A 20,603-nucleotide genomic window follows, 5' to 3' on the forward strand; every position below is an offset into this window, starting at 1 on the left:
TGATAGAACAGAAAAATCCCTTGGGGTAGGACAAACCTTGATGAAAAACCCAGACCTCCATCTCTTTCTCCCCCGAGTGACCAGTTTTCCTTCTGGCCCCGGTCTGCTGCAGGGCAGAAATCTGCTGAGTCTTCTCCCCTCCCAGGGAGTTATACCATCATGCAGCCTTGGCTCTTGGAAAGAGTCACCATCTTGTATTCTACTATGTGTCCCATATATTCTAATATGGATAAGGCCATATTGACCACTCCATTCATACTTGCATCTCTCCCCACAAAGGCATCTGACTCTAGTGGCTAATAGACTATTTCTCTTTCTAAAAAAAAAACTTACCCAGGGTACTTTATTCATGTCCTTTCTTCTCACTGGAATTTGCCTGCCTTATGGAACACAAAGATGGTTTTTGTGGTCTTCTCCTTATAAAGTAGGTCACATAGACCTACAGGTGGGCTGTATTCACTTTCTCTAAGAAGATGTCACTTGGCTTGGGAATACCAACCAACCATGTCTGAAATTCCAGGTACAAGAGAGCCCAGAGAACTGGGTGAGGCTGCCTATAACTGCCTTGACAACTAAACCACCGATGGATTAGAATTTTTTAAATCACAGCACCGTGGAAACAGAATCACAGAATTTTGGATCTGCTTGACAAAAATCTCACATAATCCAACACCTTAACAACAATGAAAAATCCTTATTTACTGATTGGAAGAAGTTTTTGCCCGTGGAAATTGTCTGTTTGTCTGAACTTGAATACACAGGACAGGAACAGAAATATCTTTTTGGTTGCTTGATGAAAAAAATAAAATAATCTTGAAACCCTGACAAACAGAAGCTATGCGGGAAAAGGAAAATTATTTGATCATAAGAGTCAAAAGCATTTACTCTATCAGGGTTTGAAGGTGCTGAAAGTGGAAAATTGAAGGTGAATGAGGTGGGGTGAGGAGATCAAGACAGCTACTTCCTTCATCTCTTCCCTTGAAATTTCTTCATAATTAAGACTTTCATTCATCTACCTTTGGATTTAACATATAAGGTATGAACTTTATTTTAACATGGAGGTGTGAATACCGCTACTTCTGAAATCAAGTTATAATCCCTGTCTAGTGGCAGCTTGCCTGGTGTGTCTCATGACCTTCCGTAGACAATGGATACTTAAATATGACACCAAAAGCACAAGCAACAAAGTGAAAAAGTAAATAAATCGGATATTATCAAAATTTTAAAATTTTGTGCTTCAAAGGATACCATCATGTAAGTGAATAGATACGGAAGAAAAGAATGGGAGAAAAAATTTTGCAAATTATATATATGATAAGGAACTTGTATCTAGAGTATATAAAGAACTCCCACTGAAAAGAAAAATAACCCAATTTAAAAACAGATATAGAATCTGAATAGACATTTTTCCAAAGAAGATATACAAATGACCAATAAGCACATGAAAAGATGCTGAACATCACTAGCCATCGGGGGGAAATGCAAATCAAAACCACAGTGAGGTACAATCTCATATCCACGAAGATGGCTATAGTTGGAAAGATGGACAACAGTAACTGTTGGAAAGGATGTATAGATATTAGAACCCTCATACACTACATTGCTGATAAAAAGGTAAAATAGTGCAGCTGCTTTGGAAAAGTCTGAAAGTTCCTCAAAAGATTAATTCACTTCTAGATATATATCCAAGAAAAATGGAAACATATATCCACACAAAAACTTGTACACAAAATATTTATAGCAGCATTATTCATAATACCCAAGAAGTGAAAGAACTTAACTGTCCATAAACTTATGAATAGATAAATAAAATATGGCATATCCCTCCAATGGAATATTATTTGGCTATGAAAAGAAGTAAAGCACTAATGCATACCACACTATGGATGAACCTTGAAAAATTATGCTAAGTGAAACAAACGAGTCACAAGGACCGCCTGTTGCAATATTCCACTTACGTGAAATGTCTAAATTAGGCAAATCGAGAGTCCAAGTATATTGGTGGTTGCCTAGGGCTGGGGGGGCTGGGGAGGTATGGAGAGTGACTGATAATGGATCCAGAGTTTCTTTTGGGGGTGATGAAAATATTCTAAAATTGATCATGGTGATGGTCACACCACAATACACTAAAATATACTAAATATGCATACTAAAACCATTGAAATGTACACTTTAAATAGGTGAATTTTATGTATGTGAATTAAATCTCAATAAAGCTGTTATATAAAAAGGAAACCAAGATCTGAGTGCTGGGTGTGCTTGTTGGTATTGTAGTGTCACAGCTTCTAGGCCCTCCCAGCTGAGAGAGCAAGATACATACGTGTTTATACTAACCCATGGATATACACATAAATATCTGTATTTATGTAAATATCTGTATATGTACCCATCTCTACCTTCATTAAGCTAAACATGATTTCATACTGATGTCTCCAACTCTAATCCAATATCACGTAGATCTTTCTAGCCTTCCCCACTAGCTTAACTGTAACCTCTCACTCCTGGGTCGCACCATCTGCCATCCATTTATTTAATTGTTCAGCTCCAGTATGCATGTGTAGTAGTTCCAGGATTATTAACCTGAACCCCTGTGGAAAACAACTTTAGCAACCAGAGTACAGTACTTATGTGTAGTTTACTTGCCTTTGGTCTTACTTCTCCACTCATATCCCGAGTTTATTATTTTCCCATCACCCCCTACGGTGAAGTTATTTCATACAGAGATTCTTTTATCAAAGTTTAAATTCCATCATGAGATCCCCCTACTGCCTAAATTTTTTTTTAATTATTTATTTATTTATTCATTCATTCATTCATGGCTGTGTTGGGTCTTCATTGCCGCACGCAGGCTTTCTCTAGTTGCGGTGAGCGGGGTCTAGTCTTCGTTGCAGTGCGCGGGCTTCTCCTTGCTGTGGCTTCTCTTGTCGCAGAGCATGGGCTCTAGGTGCACGGCCTTCAGTAGTTGTGGCGCACGGGCTTCGTTGCTCCGCGGCATGTGGGATCTTCCCAGACCGGGGCTCGAACCCGTGTCCCCTTCCTTGGCAGGTGGATTCTTAACCACTGTGCCACCAGGGAAGTCCCTGCCTAAATTATTTTTAAAAATTGATTACATAAGGTTCAATTCTTATGCTGCTAAGTTCTATGGGTTTGGCAATTTCATAGTGTCATGTACATCCATTATTATAGTATCATACAGAATAGTTTCACACCCTAAAAATCATCTGTACGTCACCTATTCAACTCTCTCCTCCTCTTTCAACATCCCTGAAAACCATATAGTTTTTCCTTCCATATAGTTTTTCCTTTTCCATTATGTCATATAAATGGGATCATATAGCATATTGCCTTTTCAGATTGGCTTCTTTCATCTAGCAATATACATTTAAGAGTCATCCATGTTTTTGTGTGGCTTGATAGCTCATTTCTTTTTGTCGCTGGATAATACTCCATTATATGGATGTGCCAGTTATTTTTTTTTAACTTTAAAAAAAAATTTATTTTTCTGTGCCGGGTCTTAGTTGTGGCACACGGGATCTTCATTGCCATGTGTGGGATCTTTAGTTGCAACATGTGGGATCTTTAGTTGCAGTATGCGAGCCCTTAGTTGCAGCATGCAGGATCTAGTTCCCTGACCAGGGATGGAACCCAGGCCCCCTTCATTGGGAGCGCGAAGTCTTAACTGCTTGACCACCAAGGAAATCCCCAGGTGTTTTTTGTTTGTTTGTTTTTTGCTTATTTTTGGGTGCGTTGGGTCTTCCTTGCTGCGCGCGGGCTTTCTCTAGTTGCAGGGGTGTGCTACTCTTTGTTGCCGTGTGTGGGCTTCTCATTGCGGTGGATTCTCTTGTTGCGGAGCACGGGCTCTAGGTGCATGGGCTTCAGTAGTTGTGGCTCACAGGCTCTAGAGCACAGGCTCAGTAGTTGTGGCGCACGGGCTTAGTTGCTCCTTGGCATGTGGGATCTTCCCGGACCAGGGATCGAACCTATGTCCCCTGCATTGGCAGGCGGATTCTCAACCACTGCGCCACCAGGGAAGTCCCCCAGTTATTTTTAATAGACTTGATTCTTTTGAGTAATTTCAGGTTCACAGCAAAATTGAGAAGAAAGTACAGTTCCGCTACACAGGCACAGCCTCCACCACTATTAATATCCTACCAGAGTGGTACATTTGTTATAATTGATGAACCTACACGAACATATCATAATCACTCAAAGTCCATAGTTTCTATTATGGTTTACTCCTGATGCTATATATTCTGTGGGTTTTTACAAATGTATAATGACATGTATCCACCATTATGGTATCATATAGAATAGTTTCACTGCCCTAAAAAATCCTCAGTACTCTGCCAATACATCCCTCCCTCCCCCTAACCCCTGGCAACCACTGATCTTTTTTAAATGTCTCCATAGTTTTACCTTTTCCAGAATGTCATATAGTTGGAATCACACAGTATATAGCCTTTTCAGATTGGCTTCCTTCACTTAGTAATATACACTTAAGTTCCCTCCATGTCTTTTCATGACTTGATAGGTCATTTCTTTTTAGTGCTGCATAATATTCCATTGTCTGGATGTGCCATTTCTCTTCAGTTCCTTTTTTTTTAAATCATATATAGGTATTGAATTTTGTTGAATACATTTTCTGCCTCTATAGATATGATCTCATGGTTTTTCTGATTTCGTCTGTTAATAGGATGAATTACATTGATTTATGAATGTTGGACCAGGCTTGCATTCGGGAATGAACTCTATAAGATTTCCCTGGGGCTTCTCTGGTGGTGCAATGGTTGAGGGTCCGCCTGCCGATGCAGGGGACGCGGGTTCGTGCCCCGGTCTGGGAGGATCCCACGTGCCACGGAGCGGCTGGGCCCGTGAGCCATGGCCGCTGGGCCTGCGCGTCCGGAGCCTGTGCTCCGCAACGGGAGAGGCCACGGCAGTGAGAGGCCTGTGTACCACAAAAAAAAAAAAAAAGATTTCCCTGGCTTGCAGATATTATCTTGATTTCTCAGTGTTCTGGACAGAAGCAAAGGGCAGGAGGACACTATGTCATAAGCTCTGGAGAGTAGGCTAACTCTGCTGCTTGTACAAGTCTGTGACTTGGAACTCTGAGATCACACTTCCTGTTTAATGGAGAATGAGGTTCTGTTTGCAGTGAAGACACCAAGCACCTACACTTAAGCTTGCCTCATATATTCATGGCTCTATAAATGGCTGTTCTCCTTGAAGCCACTGAATGTAACTGTCAGTTATGACGTTCACTGGCCCTCTGGTACTACTGGAATCAGCTTTTGTCATTCAAGTTTTAAAAGCTCTCTGGACAGCTGGGAAGGTAGTATTGCTCACTGGTTAAGAGCACAAGTCTGAGTCCCTGCATCCAATTCTTTTAGGTATATACCTAAAAGTGGAATTGCTGGATCATATGGTAATTCTGTGTTTAATTTTTTGAGGAACCACCATACTGTTTTCCACAGTGACTGATGACCCACAGTTTTAAGTTCAGATTTTTCTAATATAGCAGAAAGAAAAAGAAAACAACCAGAAGTAAAACTGACCTTCCCTCATGGAGCCAGATATACACACTTCAGTTAAAGACTAAAAGTAGTATCATCCCTCTCACTGGTAGGAGAGTATTACTTTTATATAATTTAAATTTTGTTTTAAATAGTGACTAACAAAAAACGTAAAATGTATAATCTTCATATGCTCTGGCTATCCATTAGGTGGCCCTTGGGTGCTGAATCTTTGAAAAACCCTGGGTAAAATGCTGAACAAATGTGTATTCAACTTATTTGCAACCTCCTCCAGGAACTTCCTCAGCCGCCTGACTCCCAGGAGGTTCTTTCTGTCCCCTGAGCTCCAGAGGTCCTCCTGGTCTCCAACACTTACCACATTTGTCCTCTTCATGCTCCAGTGTTCCCCCACTCTAGACTAGAGCCCTAGAGGACACACTTGCTCACTGGTCAGTGTCTCCAGCAAGGCCTGGACGGTTCTGGGATTTTGTCTAGGCTGCATGTCTGACTGGGGCTGGGAACAGAGGGTCAGATTCAGGACTTCAGATCAGCCTGGCCAAGAACCGTGGATGCACAGCTCCCATCGGCCCACTTATGAGAGGCTCCCAGAACTCCAGCCCAAGATCCTTTATTCCCCTTGGCTTGCTGTTCCCACCCTCTCCTGCCCGGGCTCTCTGCATGCAGCAGGCCCAAGGAGCAGATAGGTATCTGTTATCATTTGACGGTTGATGCTGCCTCTCAATGGGATCCGCATATCTGGGGTTGACTTCAGCACTAGTTTGCTGTGTATAAGCATGCACTGCATTGGAGCATGAAATATTTTTAGAATCCATGACTCAGACTACTCCCTGATTCAGACTGGCCTGTCACAACAGGTAACTAAGGGGTTTCTTGTTTTACAGATAGTTTCCCCCACAATTAAAATTTTCTAATAGCAATAAGGTCATTGTTAACAACTCAGACATACAACAGTAGAGAAGGTGAAAAGCAACTGAATTTCACTACCCAACATAAGCACTATTAACATTTTTTTTTAATTTATTTTATTTATTTATTTTTGGCTGCTTTGTGTCTCCGTTGCTGCGCGCGGGCTTTCTCTAGTTGCGGCGAGCGGGGACCACTCTTCATTGCGGTGCACAGGCTTCTCATTGCGATGGCTTCTCTCGTTGCGGAGTACGGGCTCTAGAGCGCAGGCTCGGTAGTTGTGGCGCACGGGCTTAGTTGCTCCGCGGCATGTGGGATCTTCCCGGACCAGGGCTTGAACCCGTGTCCCCTGCACTGGCAGGCGGATTCTTAACCACTGCGCCACCAGGGAAGCCCAAGCACTATTAACATTTAATGTACTATCCTTTCACATGTGTGTAGACACTTACAAAACTGTGCAAAGTTTGTGTGTTTATAATTAGGGTTTTACTTAGAAGGACACCCTACACATCTATTTCCTTATACTCAAATGGCTCGATAATTTCCCCCGTGTGCATGTATACGTAGCCAAACTCCTGTTTGAAGGCCTGGTTTGTTTTCAGTTTTTCAGTGATATAAACAATGCTGAGATCAACCTCTGGCTCCCAGATTATTTATATTGACTGATTTTAACATGTAATTTGAATTTTTTCCACAAGGGGGAAGCAGGCTACTGTGAGAAGACAAACTAAGATTCAAAAAACAAAAACAACTAAAAAGTTCTTACTCTTTTGCTTTCAGGAAAGAAAAAAAAAAAGGAAGAAAGAAAGTTCTTTGGCACACAGAAGCTCACCCCAACCTTGTGAGGCTGGTGGTAGTATTTTCCTCATTTTATGGATACGGAAACTGGGTGGTGTGTATGGATTCTTACCAACCAGTGAGTGCCAAGGTGGGATTCAAAGCTGTCTTCTGGTTCCATATAGCTGGCTCTCTTTCCTTCACAGCACTTCCAAATTGACAGTGGCATTCTCCTTACATTCAGTTCAGGTCTAGGCACTGTGCTGGGGACACTCTGAGGCATGCAGAAATGAATCAAAGGGACTTCCCTGGTGGTGCAGTGGTTAAGAATTTGCCTGCCAATGCAGAGGACATGGGTTCGAGCCCTGGTCTAGGAAGATTCCCACATGCCATGGAGCAACTAAGCCTGTGCACCACAACTACTGAGTCCATGTGCCACAGCTACTGAAGCCTGCGCGCCCAGAGCCTGTGCTCCGCAACAAAGAGAAGCCACCACAATGAGAAGCCCGCGCACCGCAACGAAGAGTAGCCCCCGCTCGCCACAACTAGAGAAAGCTCGTGCACAGCAACGAAGACCCAACGCAGCCAAAAATAAATAAATTTATTTTTTAAAAATGAGGGACTTCCCTGTTGGCGCAGTGGTTAAGAATCTGCCTGCCATTGCAGGGGACACAGTTTTGAGCCCTGGTCCAGGAAGATCCCACATGCCGCAGAGCAACTCAGCCCGTGTGCCACAACTACTGAGCCCACGTGCCACAATTACTGAAGCCCACATGCCTAGAGCCTGTGCTCCACAACAAGAGAAGCCACCGCAATGAGAAGCCCACGCACCACAATGAAGAGTAGCCCCGACTCGCAGCAACTAGAGAAAAGCCCGCGTGCATCAACGAATGCGGCCAAAAATAAATCTATTTTAAAAAAAAAAGAATTAGAGGATCCCTGATCCTCAGGGGGTCATTATCAGGTGTGAGGACAGACTTAGACATAAGAAACTGAATGACTAGATGCCCACTAGAATAAAGAGAGCGCTGGAAGTCAAGAAAGTCCCTTTGATGGTGAGACCAAGCACAGCTTTATAAAAGAAGCATGACGCCAATAAGAGTTAAGGTTTATTTAGCATTTACTCTAGGAGGCACTCTGCTAAATCCTTTATATGCATAATCTAACTAAAAGTTCCCCACAGATCTGGAAGGTGTTAATGACCTTTTTATAGGGAAGAAAATGGATGATTAGAGAGGTTAAGAAACTGGCTACTTGTGTCAGAACCCTGGAACCCACATCCTTAATGTGTATTTGGCAGGTCCTAGAAGGAATGGTAGACCTTCAATAGGCAGAGCTAGGAGAGAGACTTCTAGGAGAGGAAACAGAGAAACAAAGTCTTGGAGGCAAGAAATACGGGCACATTTGGGAATGCAAGGGGATCGGTGTGCCTGGATATTCCCACTTCAGGTTACTCCAGGTGAAAGAGGAGGGATCTGGAGAGATAAAAACTAGAGGGAGAAAACTGAGCCAGATTGGAGAAACCTGTGAAGAGCAAGCCAAGGAGATCCCACTGTGTTTCATAGCGGGGGAACCAACCAAAGAGAATGACATCACCTGTGCTTTGTGAAGATAAATTTGATGCGTTGCATAAGGGAACAAGGAGACTATTAGGGGATTGTTAAAATAATATCCTGGCCAAAGGTAACCAGAGAAGAAATGAGAACTGAAAGACATTACTGAGATAAAATCCACAAGATATGACATCTCATTAGACAATGGGGAGAGAGGAGAGGACCATTATTACGGTTTACATGTTGGGGCAACTGGGAGAATGTAAGCGTGTACACCAGGAGGGGGCCATGGGGAGAGAAGGTGTCTTTTCCTATATAAGATTGAGGAACCTGAGGGACTTCTGGGTAGAGATGTTCAGTGGGGAGTTAGGAGCAGGAAGCTGGTGACTTAGATGTGGTACCCGAGAATCAGTGGAAATGACTGGGAGCAGGCCAGGGAGAATCTATACTTAGGATTCAGCAGGGGATGTTTGTACCCTGATAACCTGTAATTCCACTGTCAGATTTCTGTTGTAGAGAAAAAAAATCCCAAGTTCACAAGAAAGTGTATGAAGGATGTTCACAGCAGCATTGTTTGTAGCAGTGAAAGGTGGGGTGAGGGGAGGAGTGAATAAATAAACCATGAAACAGCCACATTGTGCAGTGGTTAAAAATTAAGTAGATAAAAAAATGCTAACATGGACAGATTTCCAAAACATAGAGTGGGAGAGAAAAGCAAGTTATAGCACAATAATAATAACGTGTAGTGCTACTTACTAAAAAAGAAGAAAAGAAGCTAAACAAAAAATGTTGTCACATATATTTTAAATATTGTGTGTGGGTGTGTGTGCACACAGAGAAAATTCTGGAAGGATTCTGGAAGGATTCTGGAAGCATCATACTGTTAATTATGCTGGAGGAAAAGAGTTGTGAGAAAAATGGAGAGCAAGAGGTGACCTAAATGGGAAGGAAATCCAAAAAAGAGGGGGTATATGTATACGTATAGCTGATTCACTGTGCTGTACAGCAGAAACTAACACAACATTGTAAAGCAACTATACTCCAATAAACATTAATTTTAAAAAATGAAGAGCAAGAGGGGTGAAATGGGATTTTAGCCTTAGTTTTAATTTTATAAGAAGAATGCAATCATAATGACTTATGTGAATAAAAGTACTAAAAAATATATAGATTCAATGGGAATAAGAGAGAATGGAAGAGCTGGGGACATATTCCAAGGCTATGGGGGGTAGGGAAATAGTATTGGGAACACTGGGAGAAGTTTCTGGAAGTGCAAAGTGGAGGGGGGAACCACAACACGCACCGACTCTGCAGAGGCAACCAGCAGGATGAGCGCTGTGAGCTCAGCTAGTTTTCAACACCTTTCAATTATAGCCACAAGCTCCTGTGTCCTGGAAAGGTCACCGTGTCCCACCACTAGCCTTGGAATGAGCTGGTGTTTGTTGTTCTCTCCTGAGTTGTAAATGTCCTATGACCTTTCATCCAATTCTTGTGTTTGCACACGCCCTCCCTTTCCCAGAAATTCCAGCATTCTTGGTGTTCTCATTCCAGTCCTTCAAGCTACTGGTGAAGTCCACTTCCTCCTGTTCCAATCCCAGCCAGTTCCTGCCTCATCTCTTGTCCCCCATTCAAAAATATTCCCACTCCAGGTTACTTACAAGAACATTGTGGGAGGCCTTTTATGGAATTTTTCAACAGACACCTGGCAATAGATGTTGCTAACACTGATTGAGTACAGAGAGGTGCCAGGCGTGGTACTAAACTTTATAGAAAGTATCTCATTTGATTCCTCCAGCAACCTAGTAGGTCAATACAATTATAACCCTCATTTCACAGCCGAGACTTGGTGTGTAGTGGTAAGCATGCAGTGGGTGAGTGTTAGGACAAAATCCATAAGCGATTGAATGGGGGTCAGAGAGATGGGGGAGGTATAAGGGACTGGGTGAGGGAACAACTTCTCAGGTGCTGGACTGGGGGTCGGGGGGGTTCATTTTGCCAAGTGCCTTTAGAGCCATGATTTCATTTGGTGTCACCACATTGATCTAAAATGATGGGGATCATTAGGGAAGATAATGAGTGAATCAAACTTTAATTCCCTTAAAGTGGCAACCATTGGGTCAAGGGCTTTTCCGGCCTATTAACCCACCGTGCTGACTTGAGCAAGTCTGCAAGGGGGTGGAGTGCAGACAGAGTGGGGACTGTCTGTGGCTGCTTTTGGCACAGTTCTTTAAGGATCATCAAGTTCCTAGCAGCTGCTCCTCCCCGTCTGGAAACTCTTGGCCAGGCAGCCCCTGCTCTCCAAGCCTGCCCATTCCAGGAGATAAAGCTAAGTGGCGGAGGAGCCAGTTTCCTGGGGTTAATAAACAGGCTGTTTATAGCCAGAAGCGGTCACGGGGCAGGGACAGACAGGCTGGGAGGTCATGCTCCTTCTCAATGTTGAGGTTTCTCATAAACATTCTCCCAGTGAGCCTTCTGGGACGCAAGGACAACTCTGGGCCCGTTGTCCTTGCAGGGGGCAGAGTGCCAAGACACCCACACCTCACTGCCTCCTCCTTTCTCCCCATTCCCCTCCTCTTTCCTTTCTCCCGTCATTCCTTTCCTATCTTCTATAATGAAAAAAAGATACATTTTCACAATAGACACACCCCATAACTTTGGGCAGGTAAACCATCCCTCTGAGTCCCAGTTTCCTCCCTTACAACATGGGGGTAATGACAGGGCCCTCCCTGGAGGAGGTATGGGAAGGTCTCTAGCACTGTGTTTGGCACACACAGTGAGTATTTAAAACACATTTGTCTGGACTTGAGGACACGGGGAGGGGGAAGGGTAAGCTGGGATGAAGTGAGAGAGAGGCATGGACATATATACACTACCAAATGTAAAATAGACAGCTAGTGGGAAGCAGCCGCATAGCACAGGGAGATCAGCTCAGTGCTTTGTGACCGCCTGGAGGGGTGGGATAGGGAGGGTGGGAGGGAGACGCAAGAGGGAGGGGATATGGGAACATATGTATAGTATAGCTGATTCACTTTGTTATACAGCAGCAACTAACACACCATTGTAAAGCAATTATACTCCAATAAAGATGTTAAAAAAAAAACAGCACACATTTGTCTTTCCCTTTTTCCCTCTCCACCCCATCCCTTCTCCCTAACTCTGGTCCCTGCCCTTTTTACTTTCTAATTTCCTGCCCCAGTCCTGCCCCAACTACCCGCCCCTACCCCCCCACCCCGCCCCGGGGCACTTTCAGCCCCTCTGACTGTGCTTCTGCTGCCTGGGCGGATGGGAGAGGCAGTCAGGCTTGCCCTGAGGAGGGCGGCCCACTGTAGGGCCAGCCAGCCAGCCTTGGCACTTACTACAAGGCCACACCCTAGCCTCTCTGCTTTTAGTAAATAGCCCACAGGATTTGGGGGTGGAGGGAGGATGTGGAAAGGGAGCGTCGAAGATGCTTTACTCTTTGGCTTGTTGTTGCCGTCAATATGACTATTCCAGTGGCTTAATGGTCAGAGATCATTGCGTAAGTTACCGTGGGGTAACTTTTGGGCGTTACCGAAGGGGACTCTGGGCAAGTCCCCTTCACTCTCTGGACTCAGCACAGCGTGCAATAAAAGTGGAGAGTATCAGGCCCTGGAGCCAGATTATCTGAGCTGGAACCTTGTCTCCACCACTTACTAGCTTGGGTTACTAACCTCTCCATGCCCCAGTTTCCTCAATTTTAAAATGGAATTTATGTGTATTTTATAGGGTTGTTATGAGGATTAAATAAATTAGTCTGTTTAGATCACTTAGAACAGAGCCTAGCCCATAGAAGGCATGCAGTTAATCTTAGCTATTCTGCGTAAATGGGGAGGTAGAACAGGGTGGGTACAACATTATGTCAAACATATTTCAATTATTAAAAAAAAAAAAGCTTTAGTATGTAAAAAAAAAAAAAGCAAAGAACGGGTGGTGTGCACGTGGGAAGAGCAGGACATCCTCTCAGAGTGTTACAAAGTCCTGAAACCTCACATTCCTCCCCTTTGTTGACCTCTGGATGAGAACAGATCAGACTCTTGTACACAAGATTCTGCTTAAATAAAGGCAAAGTACAAGGATTAAGGGACACTCCCAAATCTATGTCTCCCCTTTCTATTTCTCATTCATTCATTCACTCATTCATTCTTTTTCTTTCTTTTTTTTTTTTTTTTTTTCCGGTACACGGGCCTCTCACTGTTGTGGCCTCTCCCGCTGCGGAGCACAGGCTCCGGATGCGCAGGCTCAGCGGCCATGGCTCACGGACCCAGCCGCTCCGCGGCATGTGGGATCTTCCCGGACTGGGGCACGAACCCGCGTCCCCTGCCTCGGCAGGCGGACTCTCAACCACTGTGCCACCAGGGAAGCCCCCACTCATTCATTCTTAAATAATTGTTAATTAAAAACCCTCTGTGTGTGCCTGGTACTTTTCTAGGGCTGGAGTTGCAGCAGAGAATAAGACATAGTCTCTGACACCGTGCTGCTTACATTCTAGGTACACAAAGTACTTGACTGTCCCAGAGAGACCCTAGGAAACTAGTCAAAGACTTTCAAAACCAGATAGAGCCCTTAGAGGTCATCTGGTCCAACTTCTCACGGGGCAGAAAGGGCAGAGACGACCAGAGACACTCTAAGGACTGGTCTGAGATCACAGAGCAGTGCTGAGTTGTAGAATTGCAGATGGAGATTGGAGGGGACAATGGGATGGTCAGAGACTGAGGGTCAGAGCCCCAGCCTCCATGCCCTCGAGGAGGCTTGTTTCAGGCATCCCCTGCATGGCTAGGATACGTGGGGTCACCACTGGCATCTTTAATAATAATAACCAGGGGGACATATTGCACACCCTGCACCAAATGTGTTCACAGGCATTCTCTCAGTCCACATAAAATCTCCATTTTACAAATGAGGAAAGATGCCTTACCCAAGGTGAAATAGCTAGAAAGGGGCAGATCTGGGGCTTGCACACAGGTTTCTCTGATGCCAAAGTCAGCAAGACTCTTTTATGCTTCCCAGTGCCTGGGGCTTAAACCCACAGCCCAAAACACAAGAACCTTTCATTTGTCTGACTGAGCTGGCCAAGCAGATAACACCAATGAGCCTGGACTCCCAGTCGTCTTTCCAACCCTGTCCACCCTGACCCACAAGCCACAGAGAGAGACCAGACCCTGTGTGGGAGAGATATGTCCTTTCTTTTGGAGGTCCCGCCTTAATGCCATCTGTCCCCACTAATTGTTTTTTCAACTTTGAAAGATTATAATATATTCTCTGGAAAACATTCAGCAGCAGGAAAGCCCTCCCTGGGCTCTCCTACTCTCTCACAGGTCCAAAACTCGTGGATGGTTCCAGAGATCCTTGTGTTCTGGAAAGTTCCCTGGTCAGTCCTTAGGGAACACGGGTGGCTACAGAGGAAAACCCTGCTCAAGCATGGTTCTTGATGCCTGGGCAATTTTGAGGGGAAGATCACTTCAAACTCAGTCACGAGGTTCCCACATTTCTTGGGCATTTGGGAGAGGAAGAGCCCTTCTCCAGGAACTTTTTGCTGCATGCTAGGCTTGACATCTTTGAACACGACAGGTATGGTCCTGCTGTCTAGAGTTGGGGGAGAAGCCAGTAGCTGGTTTTGGAAGAGGCAGAGAAGTAAGGCTTAGAGCCTGGGGTGAACCTTCAGGACCTGACTTGCCCAGACTTCATCCAGAGCCTTGACTTGGGAGGACCATGAATAGATGGAAAGTGAGAGGAGAAGCAAGGCAAGGGGTAACCTGAGAAAGAACTTCTACCTCTCAAAAACATAAAGTCTAAAGCTGATATGAATTCGTCAACTTAACGTTGTATAAGAGGCACCAGGAGCAGGGTAGGCAGCAGTGGGAATGTCTGTCAGTGGAGTCTAAGGACCATACACTTGGAGTCAAAGGAACTAGATCATCTCCAAGGACCCTTCTGGGCTGATAATCTAATGAGGTTGAGAGATCAAAGCCTGAGAAGTAGGAGAAGGCCAGATTCTGACCCAGATGCCCTAAAATGTTTTGGAGTTCAGTGTGAGGGCCAGGTTATTTCCCATGGACCACAGAGCCTTAAGGAAAAGGAATTTGATGTCCAGACCTCAGTTAGGCTTTCAACTCCAGGGTCAGGCATCATCCTTCTCCCTAGCCCATTTCTCACCCTCACCTGCACTTCACTTCCTGAAGAGACAAAACTTTCTGAGCTGCAACCCTCCCCTATGGAGGGTGGGGAGGGGGAGGCTTCTCCCTAAATAAAGGCAAAGTACAAGGAACACCCTCAAACCTATGTCTCCTCTTTCTTTTTTTGCATTCATTCATTCATTCATTCACTCTTAAACAACTATTAATTAAATATGCTCTATGTGTGCTTGGTTCTTTTCTAGGGCTGAAGTTACAGCAGAGAATAAGACATAGTCTCTGACATCATGCTGTTTACATTCTAGGTGGAAGGAGAATGGGACAGACCATGAGTAGGTAGATAAATAAATGAATGAGAGCACTTAAAATTGTGGAAAGTAATAAAAGAATAGCAAAACAAAATGATGGAGCGGGGAGTTTTCTTCTGTCTATTGTCCTCAAAATAAAGTCCAAGGCTGCGAAAGCCCATCTCCATCTGCCCTTATTTACCTCTCCAGCCTTACCTCTTGTCACTTTTCACCTTGAACTCTCTGCTTCAGCCATGAAAAACCTGCGTGTCAAAGTTGGAAGGGGCCCACTTGACCCTTGATCTATTGGTTCTTTTAGCCCCAAACACGATCTCTTTTTTGCTACTTCTTTCATGTCTCTCACCCAGCTAACTCTTGCTCCTTCTCAGTCACTAGTTACTTCCACCTGGAAGCCAGCCCTGCTCCCACGAATCCAGGTGAGGTGCCTCTCTTTGTGCTGCACTTTCTCCTTCAAGAGCATCTGTCACCCTGTGTAGCCAGTTTGCTGTTGTCCCTGCGCCAGACCGTGAGCTCCTGGAGGGCAGGAATCACATCCTGTTCTCCCTGAATCATAGAATCCTTAACAGTTGGCACAGTGCATAGTACGTAGTAGATGCTTAAGAAACACCTGTTGGGCTTCCCTGGTGGCACAGTGGTTGAGAGTCCACCTGCCGATGCAGGGGATGCGGTATCATGCCCCAGTCCGGGAGGATCCCACATGCCGCGGAGCGGCTGGGCCCGTGAGCCATGGCCGCTGAGCCTGCGCGTCCGGAGCCTGTGCTCCGCAACGGGAGAGGCCACAACAGCGAGAGGCCCGCGTACCGCAAAAAAAAAAAAAAAAAAAAAAAAAGGAAGAAACACTTGTTGAATTAATTAACACTCAGTTTAGTAAGTTTTAAGAGCTCGTCAATATGAGGAAAAGACATGGACAAGGCATGGCTTTGGAGACAAAGAATTAATTGGAAGAAAAAAATTATAATTTCTCAGTCCTTTATGGAGCTCATATTCTAGCATCTTGCAGCTCTAATACTCCACCAGAGCCTCCTAAAAGGCTTAAGAGCAGTCAGGGCAGAAATTATTGACCCCACTTAACAGCTGGGGAAGGTGAAGCCCCAGAAAGGTGAATCTACTTTAGCAGAAGTCACCCAGCCAGGTGGCAGTAGAGTGCATCTGAACAAGTTTAGGGCCCCAGAGACATCAGGCCCAACCTCTTCATCATACAGGGAACATGGATGGGGGTGGTAACAGGCAGACTCTGAACTAAGTGTCCTGGCTCATCTAAAGCTCAGAATAACTGCTTGAGGGTGACAGTGATGGTAGCCACAAAGGAGGAGACAACATGATTTACCCACAGTCCACCCTCACCCTGTAACCCAACCCGACCAGGCAGATTCTCCAGGCCACCACTCCATTTGTCCTCAGGGACTCCTTCCTGGGGTCAGTTCATGAGACACTGCGCAGTCAGAGACTGACTAGGATGGACAAAACCTTAGAATTCTAACTTGTTTCAGAGTTGGGGACGTCAGGGCTCAGAGAGATGGGACTAGCCTATGGCACCTATGGAGATAGGATCAGGACTCCAGACTCTCAGTCCAAAACTTTCTCAAGTACACCCCTGACATGAACCTCTGAGTTGGGGAAGGGGTGACGATGATGTGGACCAGACCTGGCCATTTGTTATCTGCGGTCATGTTGGGAGAAGTGAGGGAGGAGGGGTGATGGGCTACCCACTCCATCTGCTTGTCCTACTCTAGAGTTTATTAGTTCCCACTAGTCCTCATTGGTTTTGTGCATTGTCAGTTAACCAGAGGAAGTAGAATACGGGTTGTCCACTGTTTAGTGACTGTTTATGAAGGTCATTATTGCTACTCCAGCACAGTAGTCTCCCAGCCAAACAACAACATAGAGAGGATGGAGGGCAGGAAAAATGAGGCCAGCAGAGACATAGGTAGGGCTCCCTACTACTAAGAAATGGGGAAAAGGGTACACATTTTAGGTTCCAAGAGAAGGGAAGGGACATTTTGTCTGAAAGCTTGGAATGGTATCCAGCATAGGTGTGACACTTGCAGATGCCTGTCTTTGCTGTGGGTCCCTGGACAAATCACTCAGCCTCTTGGAACCTCAGCCTCTCAAATCAGAGGGTTGAATGAGATCGTTTCTAGGGACTCTTCCCGTTTTTTATAATCCTCCCTCCAATGAAGTGGGCATTAGAGGAAGTGAGAGTCATTAACTCCGTTTCAGGTAAATTCAATAAACCTAGTATTTGCCAGGCCAGGTCCTGCTGAAGTTTAATTGCAAGATCTGAGGAAAAGAGTTAACATGCAAGCCTGAAATTGCTATGCTTAGAAAGATCTGCTTGCACAACTGGCCCTGGGTTGATGTTCAGCGACTTTGATTTCAGGAGGATTTCCACCATTCCCAGAACTGATAAGCGTGGCTCACTAGGCCTAAACTATTTGGACAAACAATGCGGCTTGTGCTGAATTCCTGCTCTCCTTCTGGGAGTCTGGCATCTTGGTACATGCTAGGCAGAGGATGCCTACATGGCCAGCCCCCAATAAAAACTGAGCACTGAGTCTAAGGGGCCTCCCTGGTGGACGCTTTACATGTGTTGTCACACTTTGTTGCTAGAGGAATTCAGTACAGCCTGTGTGACTCAGCTGGGAGAGGCCTCTTAGAAGCTTGTGCCTGATTTCACCCAGTCTTTGTCTCGTGTACCTTTTCCCTTGGTTGATTTGTTCTGTAACCTATTACTGTACTAAGTCATAGTGTGAGCATGATTATATGTTGAGTTCTGTGAGTGCTAATGGCAAATCATTGAACCGGGAGGTGGTCTTGGGGACCTCAGACAGGGGATAAGCCTAGATTTCACAGAGACAACTATAATCCTATAGCAATGTTGTATGAATATACAGCTCAAACCCAGCACGATCCAATAGAAACATAATGTCAGTTGTGTATGTAATTTAAATTTTTCTATTGGTCACATTTTGCAAAGTAAAAAGAGAGAGGTGGAATTAACTTCAAGAATATAGTTTCTTTAATCCAATATATAAAAATATTAACGTTTCAACACGTAATGATATAAAAATTTATCGAGATGTTTTTACCTTCTTTTTTTCTTACTAAGTCTTCACAAACCAGTGTGTATTTTACATTCACAGCACATCTCAGTTTGGACTAGCCACATTCCAAGTGCTCACATGCCACATCCAGCTATTGGCTGCCATGTTGAACAGCACAGGCTTACAGATAATGACAAGGACTCTGGAAACAGGACATCTGGGTCAGAATCCTGGTTGTGCCACCTACCAGCCGCATGACCTTAAGCGAAGTGATTTAACCTATGTGTTAGTTTCTTCATCTCTAAAATGGGGATAATAATGTTAGCTACCTCATGAAGTTACAGGGATTTTTCCAAAAGTCAATAAATCTAAGGCAGTACCTGGTACATACAGGATGTTGGGTGAATGCTGGCTGCTCCTCTTATTATCCAAAAGGTTGGCCTTTGAGGTCAACTTGTCCAACTCTTTATTCCATAGATGAGGAAACTGAGGCCCAGAGTTTGGAAGGCATTGGTCTGAAAAGCAAAGGCTCTAGCCACCTCTCTTCCTGTCCCCTGGCTAGCTCTAAGACAGCACCTGCCAATTATTTAGGAAACCAGCAGCTTCAGGGCCCCACCTAGGTTCTGCAATCCTGTCTTGATTGCAAAACAGTGCCACCATTTGAGTTGGCACTGAAGTGGTGGGGCTGGGCCTCCCTTCTGCCACTGCCATCTGGACCCATCAGTTGGGCTGGCTGACTCCGTCACTGAGTCCAGTGCTTACTCAGCACCCATAGGGCTGGCTTCCATTGTTTTCACTTTTTACGCCCTTCTTATTTATTAACTCATGCTCTATCTGCCTCAAAGACGCAGAGCATCAGCACTTTTTAAAAAACCTTTTAATCATCTACAGTCCCCATCCACCCACCAAGCAGGTAGATAGGGAGCTCCCCAAATACGTCTAAAAAAGAGAGAGTGAAGGGGTACTGGGTGCCCACTTATCTGGGATGCAGTAGGGCATGTTCTCAGGCTGGGAACAAAACTGGCTTATGATTCCTCTAGAGTATCTGTCTCCACCCTTCCTTTCCTGAGACCCAGATGAAATCATCTGCTCTCCTCTGACAAACTCACACATCTCAAATCTTACTAGCAGCTGTAATCAGACCAGTTTTGTGGGCTCAAACTTGATAGCACATGCTGACCTCAAGATCTGTTTATTCCATTTGCCAAACAGTGTTTTATTTGGCATTTGTTTATTTAATAGATAGTTACTGAGCATCTACTGTGTATTAAGCCCTCTGCAAAGTGGTGAGAATGAAGCCTTTGTGGACCTTATGATTTGTTGTAGAAAACAGAAAAAGAAGAAATGATGGTAAAGTACAACAAAGGCTTGATGTAGAAAATGTCAAATACTCTAGGAACTATAATAGAATAAAGCAAGGGGACCTGAATAAAACTCTTTCCACGGTGTTGACAGGATGCTGAAACCTGAAAATGGTGGGAGAGAAGCAGTAAAAGAGAGAGAACATGGAGAGTTCCAGACAGAACTCAACAACATAGACAAGACCTGGAGGTGAGAGAGAACGGCATGGTGGAAGAACTGGAGAACAGTCCAGTACAGCTGGGTAGAGAGAATAAGAGGAGTGTGGCAAAAGATGAGGAAGTGGCTGGATTTGGAGGATACTGTCTGAAGCGCTAAGGAATTTGGACTTTAACCTGAGGGCAAGGGGAAACATCCTGGCGGAGAATAACATCTTTCAAAACATAGGGTTCCTGGGAACAAATCAACCAAATGTGCTAGAAAGGCTTATGGTGAAAAGACTGGCAAGTGTTGTTTTCAACCTTGTCTTCATGGTCTTTGTACTGAGGCTCAGACCTCCTTTGAAAGTAGTCTGCAGCATGAAGGCCCAACCCAACGGCAGGCCATGCTCCCTCAAACTCCCAGCCCACTGTCCATGCGATCAGTACTCCCGAGTCTGGGGCAGCACAGGTCTTCCTTAGACCCTTGGAACTGTAGAGCCACAGAGACCACCACGGAGAGATTGTCGAAGACTCTTATCTAACAGATTGACCAACTGAGGCCCAGAGAAAGAAGGTAACTTGTCTGTGGCCCCACTGCAAGCCTCAGGCTCTGACTCCTTCTTGTCTCCCCCGGGGAAACCAAACAGCAGGTCTAGGACTAGGGTGAGGCAAGTCAGGCACTCAGGGTGCACCATTTAAAGAGGCACTCGCTCGCGGGTGCCAGCTCTGCACTTGCCTTACCCTTGTCCTGGCTCTGTTGGACACACTTCGAAGGCAGGGACTGTAACTTTCAGAAACCTTTTTGACATCTTTCATCGAGTTGACATGATGCTAGGCAC

The 20,603-nt window shown here is 44.9% G+C and overlaps 1 protein-coding gene across 1 annotated transcript in view; it reads right to left on the minus strand.

Annotated features, from left to right (window-relative positions):
- Positions 1-20,603, minus strand: part of LOC117307482 (uncharacterized) — a 186,029-nt gene that overhangs the window by 160,092 nt on the left and 5,334 nt on the right. The window lies entirely within an intron of this gene.

Source organism: Tursiops truncatus, chromosome 3 (assembly GCF_011762595.2).
Source record: "Tursiops truncatus isolate mTurTru1 chromosome 3, mTurTru1.mat.Y, whole genome shotgun sequence".
In the NCBI taxonomy this organism is placed as follows: Eukaryota; Metazoa; Chordata; class Mammalia; order Artiodactyla; family Delphinidae; genus Tursiops; species Tursiops truncatus.